Below are 8,975 nucleotides of genomic sequence, written 5' to 3' on the forward strand. Positions count from 1 at the left end.
AAAAAGTTAATTTAAAAAAAAAATAGCCTTAATTCATTCTTTGATAATCTGAGGCTAAAATTTTAAGCCAGAAGGTTTAGAGTAGAAAAGCTGTTTCTGGGCTAAAACCTAAATTTTCTGGGCTAAATATTTTTAGGTTTTAGGTTACCATTGGAGATGATCTTAGGGGGCGTTTGTTTTCCCTCACTAAACTTCCTTGGATTGGACTGGCTTAGCTGGGATTGCTAGCTAGTGTTTGATGCGAACATGGACTACCGTTAATGAGACTAAGTCGGACTCGCACCGACTAAGTTTTTCGCTAGGTCTTCTTAGCGGGGATCCCCGATAGGTATGGGATTGCTAATCCCATCCCCAAATCTGTTTCGTTTGCCCGTTGCATCGTCTACATACTGCATCGTCTACAAGCGTTCTTCTCTACAACACCGTTTGTCCACCCCCCAGATCTGAAACAAAAGCCTCACCCGCTACCTAAATCTCAAAATCCAACCACAAAATTAAAAAAAAAATAAAAAAAAAAAATAAAAACGCAAAACAATAACAATAACCAAATCCAACCACCAAATTCAAAGTCAACCCCATGCCAGAAAATTCCGAGATGGCTTTGCAGGTGGAGAAGCCAACGCATGTATCAGATGGAAGAGAGAGATCCGAAAATTTTTGGAAGAAAAAAGGATGAGGAAGGTGGAGATGCTTAATGGTGGCAAGAGGGTGAAGATGATGAGCTTGTTTTTGAAGGATTTGTGATGAGCTTCACACCTGCGGTGTGCAAGAAAATGAGGGAGAAAAGAAGAAATAGACGGAGCTAGAAGGAGAAAAGAAGAGATGATTCCACAGAGTGATAGTTTTTCAGGAGAAAAAAAGGGTTAAAAGTTTGAATAAATAATAAAATATTATTATGTATGCATCAAATAATATAAAATATTACAATATATACATTAAATAATATAAAATATTATAATATATGCATTAAATAATATAATATTATAGTTTGTTTATTATCCGGTCTTATAGTTCAACATTGCACCAAACGCTTCACTAAACTAGTCTAGTTTAGTCTAGTCTAAGCTAGTCCAGCTTAGTCCCAGCAGCTAATCCCGTCTAAGACAGTCTGGTGCAACAAACGCAACCTTATTTTTTCTGAACAAAGATTTTTTGTTTCTTAATATATTAAGAAAGGGTTTTTAGAAAAGGATCAGGATCCTCTCCTGATCTAAGAATGAGGATTCTCATGACCGGAGTGTGGGCTGTTGGATGAAAATCTAACGGCTACAAACAGGGAGGTCTCTTTAAAGTTATAATAATTATAACCGTTGAATTTTTATCCAACGGCTCACACTCCTTGATCATGAGGATCCTCATCCTTAGATCAGGAGAGGATCCTGATCCTTTAGAAAATTTAGCCACTTGTTTTACGATTTTATCCTTATTTTCTTTTGTTTTGTTTTATAACTTTTATATGTTCAATTAGCATCTCCTAAATTGTATAAAACTTGTAAAATACTTGAATTATTTCTAGATCTTCAGTTACCTACCACATATTTCTTAAAAGGGGAACTGCTAATTTAATCCTTGAATTATCATTTCAGGGAAAATTAGATTCCCAAATTATTTTTTTTTAGAAAAATCAGTCCTTAAATTATAAAAATTTGCCAATTACATTTCTAATATTATATTCAAAGCTACTATATTCACTTTTCCGTCAATTTAAGTTACGTTACTTGCATGTGATACATGTTGGAAGGTAGATTGGTAGTTTTCATAAAGAAATAATGTATGGAGTTAACTTTGGAGGGTAGATTGGTAGTTTTTCATAAGAAATAGTGTAAGTTAACTTTGGAGGGGTAAATTAGACATTAGATTCGCAACCTATATAAAATGTTGAGGGCTTATAGGTAAGAAAATGATGGTATTAAATTCTAAAGTATGTATAGTAATTTAAGTTGACGAAAAATAAGATAAATTTCGGAGAAAATTAGGTTCCTAAACTATTTTTTTTAGAAAAATCAGTCCTTAAATTATAAAAATTTGCCAATTACACTTCTAATATTATATTCGAAGCTACTATATTCACTTTTCCGTCAATTTAAGTTACGTTACTTGCATGTGATACATGTTGGAAGGTAGATTGGTAGTTTTTCATAAAGAAATAATGTATGGAGTTAACTTTGGAAGATAAATTGGTAGTTTTTCATAAGAAATAATGTAAGTTAACTTTGGAGGGGTAAATTAGACGTTAGATTCGCAACCTATATGAAATGTTAAGGGTTTATAGGTGAGAAAATGACGGTATTAAATTTTAAAGTGTGTTAAGTAACTTAAGTTGATGAAAAATAAGATAAAATAGCTTTGAATATAATAGTATGGATGAAATTAGCAATTTTAAAAATATTTAGGGACTTAATTAACCGAAAAAGTAATTAAAAAAACCTAATTTTCACTGATAGTTCAGTGACTAAGTTGGCACTTCACCCTTCTTAAAAAGTTGCATTTTTATTCTTCACTCTTTATAGCATCTCCACCTATTAGTGGAAGGCAAAGGCAATAAAATTGTTTTCACTATTTACTAGGCAAAGGCAATAAAATTGCTTTCACTATTTACTCTAAACAGTTATTGCCTTTGTGCAAGTCTACTTGTTTGAAAGGAGGAAGGGCATAGGCGATTGCTATTATTCACAAATATATATTTTATTCTTTTAATGTTTTATTCATCTTATCATTTACATGTCATTATTGCTGTAGATTTTGTTAAGATCATCGACCATTCATATAATGCCACGTGTCATTATCCATTAGTAATATCCGCTTAGATTTTTGATAAGATTCTCGACCATTCATATAGTGTCACGTGTCATTATCTATTACTAATATTCATTCAGATTTTTAGTAAGATTATTGACCATTTATACAATGCTATGAGTTATTATCCAATCATTTTCTCATTTTTCTTCATATGATATAAACCCTTCATACCGCCATATATACTCACACAAAGCCTCCTCCATCCTCCCTACTCATCTCAGTTCATAAATTTTTACAAAACAAAGTTCTTTCAGCAATAGATAACCTAAGGTGGTTGCAAGAGAAAGAAGAGGGAAAAGATGAACAACTAAGAAGGAGACATACCCAACACCGAAGGCGTAGGAGAAGCATCAAGAAATTGAGTAAGCTTTCTTTTTCTTGTTCTTCTTTAACCTCAAATTGAATGCAGATTTTTGTGTGTTAATGGTGGAAATTCCTTAGCTTGCTTGATTCGGTGCCGAAACTCTGGCGTCTAATTGTGAGGAAGTAGGTGGGGATATTACGGTCGAGTCGACTTATTATTGAGTTATTAATATTAGTTTATCATTTAAATTCCAAAATCTATACCATCATTCATGTGCCGCTTACAAGCCCATGTTTCTGCTAAAAGATAATAAATTTTTTAATAAGTGCACTGCAAATTTCCAAAATGATTAGGTTAAAGATTTATCCACTGATTATTGGGTATTTTTTGGTATAAAAGAGGTGAATTGGGGAGGGGATTTTATCATTTGGTAGTTTTTTAGTTATGCTATTATCTGGAAAAATATTTGCTAATCCTCTTCATCACAGAAGCAATGAGCAAATAGTTACAGTTCACTTATGTTACATTTATGGTAACTATTGGTGTGAATCATGTATAATAGTTCTTCTAACACTAACAGTGTGGAAGGTTGGGGAAGATGGAATGGAGGCAAGAACCAATCTTCTGACGGAATTGAAGCATTGACACGGAGAGGAAGGTATAACAATTTGTGTATCTCTTAAACTGAAATTGAAATTAAGCTAAAGATAACACGTTGTGCTGGGACAATTGTGTGTCTTTGTTTCTTTTGCTCCATTGCTTTATGTTTCTTTTAAACTTGTTTCCATAAATGTAGCCCAAAAGATAACTGTTATTGAATCATATTAGGCATGAAAATCTAATTTGGAAATAATATAGTTGTTCTGTTTTTTGTTGCCTCCTTGACATATTCAATTTTCATTGTCAGTTTGTTTTTCGCTTCTTTAAAATTAGATATTTATAGATACGCTTCTTATAAGTCCATAATATAAGTTTGACAAATTATATTCTTTTCATGTAATCTAACTGTATGAGCAATTTTGTAATGTTATTCTTTATTTTGTAATAAGCTTCAAATTTACAATCCATTTTTGGTTAACAATTAACAATTAATCACTAAATGTAAATTAATGGTTATGTATAGGATATGAATGCCAGTTAGATAGATTTAATAGAATTTCCAAACGGCACGACTAAAACCCTTACCCCATTGTCTTAATTGGTGCAACACGCTCGGTATGAGCTCACTTGTGGGGATTTCAACAACAGGACGATCTCAATTTCAGCAAATTACGATGTTGGCAATTCTAATTATTCAAGAGATTTCGTATTTCATAATTGCAGGAAAAACTTGGGTGATCGTATTTTCCACAATACATCGAAACTGTCCAATTAGTGGATTTGATGAGTTTAGACACCTGTATTATGCCAATAGCAAAAGTCATTTCACCACTCCATCATTTTCAACCCAAAATTGTGATCGACTTTTAGGGCATCATATACAAACACTTCGACAATCGATTGAGTGAGTGGCAAGGGAATGTACGTACAGATACAAGTTTTGCTCAAGATAAAAGACATTTTCAGGATAAGTAATGAGTGTGTACACGGCTTTTGGATCGAAGTTATTAAGAAAGTGCAATTGTATGATTTTTCCTTAATCTAATATATCCAATATATTGTGTTTTGGATTTAAAAGCACAACACGTATGTATTACTTTTCCTTAAATCTCATCATATTCAATGTCTTCTATTTTGGATTTACATGGACAGGGACCTATTAGGAGCTATTAATTGAATGCACTTTTTCCGGCTTCTCCACATATCATTGGAAAGTCTCGCGAGCTACTTGACTATTGGGAAGCATGTCAAAGTTATTAACATCGGCAACAATTTTTGAAGGGAAGTCTTGGTTTGATTTGTTTCGTCTCATTCAGAATGACTTGCTATCATTCTGGGATATGCTCAAGAAACTATTGGTACATTCTGTAGCAGTATGGCCTAAGTGCGCTACATTTTATGCTTTCTTTGATTTGTGCACTACTAGTAATCTGCGTCACAAGGAGGAGTAAGTTATATAGTTATATCACAGCTCTTGTTACATAAGTAAGTTGTAGAGAAAGTATACCCAATTATTTGAAATTCATTACAATTTTTATAAAAAAATCTAAGTAGTCTTAGCACTGGAGAATACTTGGATTTTTTTTATAAAAATTACAATGAATTTCAAATAGTTGAGCATTCTCTCTCTAAAACTTACTTATGTAACAAGAGTTGGAATATAGCTATATATCTTACTCCTACTTGTGACGCACATTACTAGTAATGCACAAATCAAAGAAATCATAAAATGTGGCCATACTGCTGTAGAAGGTACCAATAGTTTTTTGAGCGTATCCCAGAATCACAAGTCATTCTGAATGAGACGAAACAAATCAGACCAAGATTTCCCTTCAAAAATTGTTGCCTATGTTATTAACTTTGACATGCTTCCCAATAGTCAAGTAGTTCGTGAGACTTTCCAATGATATGTGGAGAAACCGGCGAAAGTGTATCCAATTAATAGCTCCTAATAGGCCCCTGTCCATGTAAATGCAAAATAGAAGACATTGAATATGATTAGATAAAGGAAAAATAATGTATACTCTTGCGCTTTTAAATCCAAAACACAAGATATTGGATGTATCAGATTAAGGAAAAATCATACAAGTGCACTTTCTTGATAACTTCGATCCAAAACTCGTGTGTCATGACTCACTACTTACCATGAAAATTCTTTTATCTAGATCTAAACTTGTATCTGTACGTACATTCCCTAGCCACTCAATCAACAGATAGTCGAAGTGTTCGTATATGATGCCTCAAAAGTCGATCACAGTTCTGGTTTGTAAATGACTGAGTGGTGAAAAGACTTTTGCTATTGGCAGAATACAGGTGCCTAAACTCGTTGAATCCACTTATCGGATGGTTTCAATGTATGGTGGAAAATACGGTCACCCAAGTCTTTCATGTCATTATGAAATACGAGAACTTTAAGATCTCTTGAATAATTAGAATTACCAACACCGTAGTTTGCTGGAATTGAGTCCGTGTTGAAGTCCCCACAAGTGAGCTCTTACCAAGCCACTGTTGCACCAATTGAGACATCGGTGTAAGGGTTTTAGTCGCGCTGTTTGCAGATTCCATTAAAGGCCTCTAAACGGGCATTCATTGGTGCAACAGTGTATTAATTGGTGTGACCAAAACCTTTATCCCAATGTATTAATTGGTGCAACAGTGTCTCGTTATGAGCTCATTTGTGGGGATTTTAACAGCAGCACTGTCTTGATTCCAGCAAACTATGGTGTTTGCAATTCAAAGTATTCTAGATATGTGAAAGTTTTTGTACTTCATAATGGAAGCAAAGAATTGGATGATCGCATTTTCCACTACACATCGAAAGTGTTCGATGAGTGGATTCATCGCAATGGATGTTAATTAATGCTTATGCATAAGATATGAATGCCCAGTTAGAGGCATTCAATGGAATACGCAAACAGCGTGACCAAAACCCTTATCCCAATGTATTAATTGGTGCAATAGTGTCTCGTTATGAGCTAACTTGTGGGGATTTCAAGAATAGCACTATCTCGATTTCGGCAAACTATGGCATTTGTGATTCGAAGTATTCCAGAGATGTGAAAGTTTTTGTACTTCACAATGGAAGGAAAGAACCGGCTGATCGCATTTTCCACTACACATCGAAAGTGTTTGATGAGTGGATTCATCGTAATGAATGTTAATTAATGGTTATGCAAAGGATATGAATGCCCAATTAGAGGCATTTAATGGAATCCGCAAATGGCGTGACCAAAACCCTTATCCCAATGTATTAATTGGTGCAATAGTGTCTCATTATGAGCTCACTTGTGGCGATTTCAATAGTAGCACTATCTCAATTCCAGCAAACTACGGCATTCGAAGTATTCTAGAGACGTGAAAGTTTTCGTACTTAATAATAGAAGCAAGGAATTGGCTGATCGCATTTTCCACTACACATCGAAAGTGTCCGATAAGTGGATTCATTGCAATGGATGTTAATTAATGGTTGTGCATAAGATATGAATGCCTAGTTAGAGGCATTCAATGGAATCCACTAACAGCGTGACCAAAACCCTTATCCCAATGTATTAATCAGTGCAACAGTGTCTTGTTATGAGCTCACTTGTGGCGATTTCAACAGTAGCATTGTCTCGATTCTGGCAAACTATGGCGTTTGCAATTCAAAGTATTCTAGATATGTGAAAGTGTTCGTACTTCATAATGGAAGCAAAGAATTGGATGATCGCATTTTCCATTACACATCGAAAATGTCCGATGAGTGGATTCATCGCAATGCATGTTAATTAATGGTTGTGCACATGATATGAATATTGAGTTAGAGGCCTTCAATAGAATTCACAAATGGCGTGACCAAAACCTGTATCCCAATCTATTAATTGATGTAACAGTGTCTTGTTATGAGCTCACTTGTGGGTATTTCAACAATAGCATTGTCTCGATTCTGTTGCGATTTGAAATATTCTATAAATATGAAATTTTTTGTACATAATGGAAGCAAAGAATTGGGGGTAATCGTATTTTACACTACACATCAAAAGTGTCTAATGAGTGGCTTCATCGCAATGGATGTTAATTAATGGTTGTGCACATGATTTGAATGCCTGGTTATAAGTCTTCAAAGGAATCCACAAACGGCATGACCAAAACTCTTATCCCAATGTATTAATTTGTGCAACAGTTTCTCTTTATGAGCTTATTTGTGAGGATTTTAACATGAACATTGTCTCGATTCCGGCAAACTACAGCGTTTGCAATTCGAAGTATTCTCCATGTGTGAAAGTTTTTGTACTTCATGATGGAAGCAAAGAATTGGTTGATCGAAAGTGTCTAATGAGTGTATTCATCGTAATGGATGTTAATTAATGCTTGTACACATGATACGAATGCCCAGTTAGAGGCATTCAATGGAATATGCAAACAGCGTGATCAAAACCCTTATCCCAATGTATTAATTGGTGCAACAGTGTCTCGTTGTGAGCTCACTTGTGGGTATTTCAACAACATCATTGCCTCGATTCTGTTGCGATTTGAGGTATTATAGAGATATGAAAATTTTCGTATTCTAGAGATATGAAAGTTTTCGTACTTCAAGAGCAGCACTATCTCGATTTCAGCAAACTATGGCATTTGCGATTCGAAGTATTCCAGAGATGTGAAAGTTTTCATACTTCATAATGGAAGCAAAGAACTGGCTGATTGCATTTTCCACTACATATTGAAAGTGTCCGATGAGTGGATTCATCGCAATGGATGTTAATTAATGGTTATGCACAGGATATGAATGCCTAATTAGAGGCATTCAATGGAATTCGCAAATGGCGTGACCAAAACCCTTATCCCAATGTATTAATTGGTTCAACAGTGTCTCGTTATGAGCTCAGTTGTGGTGATTTCAACAGGAGCACAATCTCGATTCTGGCAAACTATGGCATTTGCGATTCGAAGTATTCTAGAGATGTGAAAGTTTTCGTACTTCATAATGGAAGCAAAGAATTGGATGATTGCATTTTCCACTATATATCGAAAATGTCTGATGAGTTGATTCATCGCAATTGATGTTAATTAATGCTTGTGAACAAGATATGAATGCTCATTTAGAGGCATTCAATGGAATACGCAAACAGCGTGACCAAGAGTCTTATCTTAATCTATTAATTGGTGCAACAGTGACTCGTTATGGGCTCACTTGTGGGTATTTCAACGACATTGTTTCGATTATATTGCGATTTAAAGTATTCTAGAGATATGAAAGTTTTTGTACTTTATACTGAAAGCAAAGAATTAGGTGATC

At 34.5% G+C, this 8,975-nt stretch overlaps 1 long non-coding RNA gene across 1 annotated transcript; it reads left to right on the top strand.

Annotated features, from left to right (window-relative positions):
• The first annotated feature begins 2,928 nt into the window (after nt 1-2,928).
• On the top strand, nt 2,929-3,974 carry LOC148696291 (uncharacterized). The gene is made up of 2 exons (XR_015963610.1): nt 2,929-3,161; nt 3,684-3,974. It is a non-coding gene; the product is annotated as an uncharacterized LOC148696291 (long non-coding RNA).
• Nucleotides 3,975-8,975: the final 5,001 nt, after the last annotated feature.

The sequence above is a fragment of the Pyrus communis genome, chromosome 6, assembly GCF_041283825.1.
Source record: "Pyrus communis isolate YQ-2024b chromosome 6, ASM4128382v1, whole genome shotgun sequence".
Taxonomy (NCBI): Eukaryota; Viridiplantae; Streptophyta; class Magnoliopsida; order Rosales; family Rosaceae; genus Pyrus; species Pyrus communis.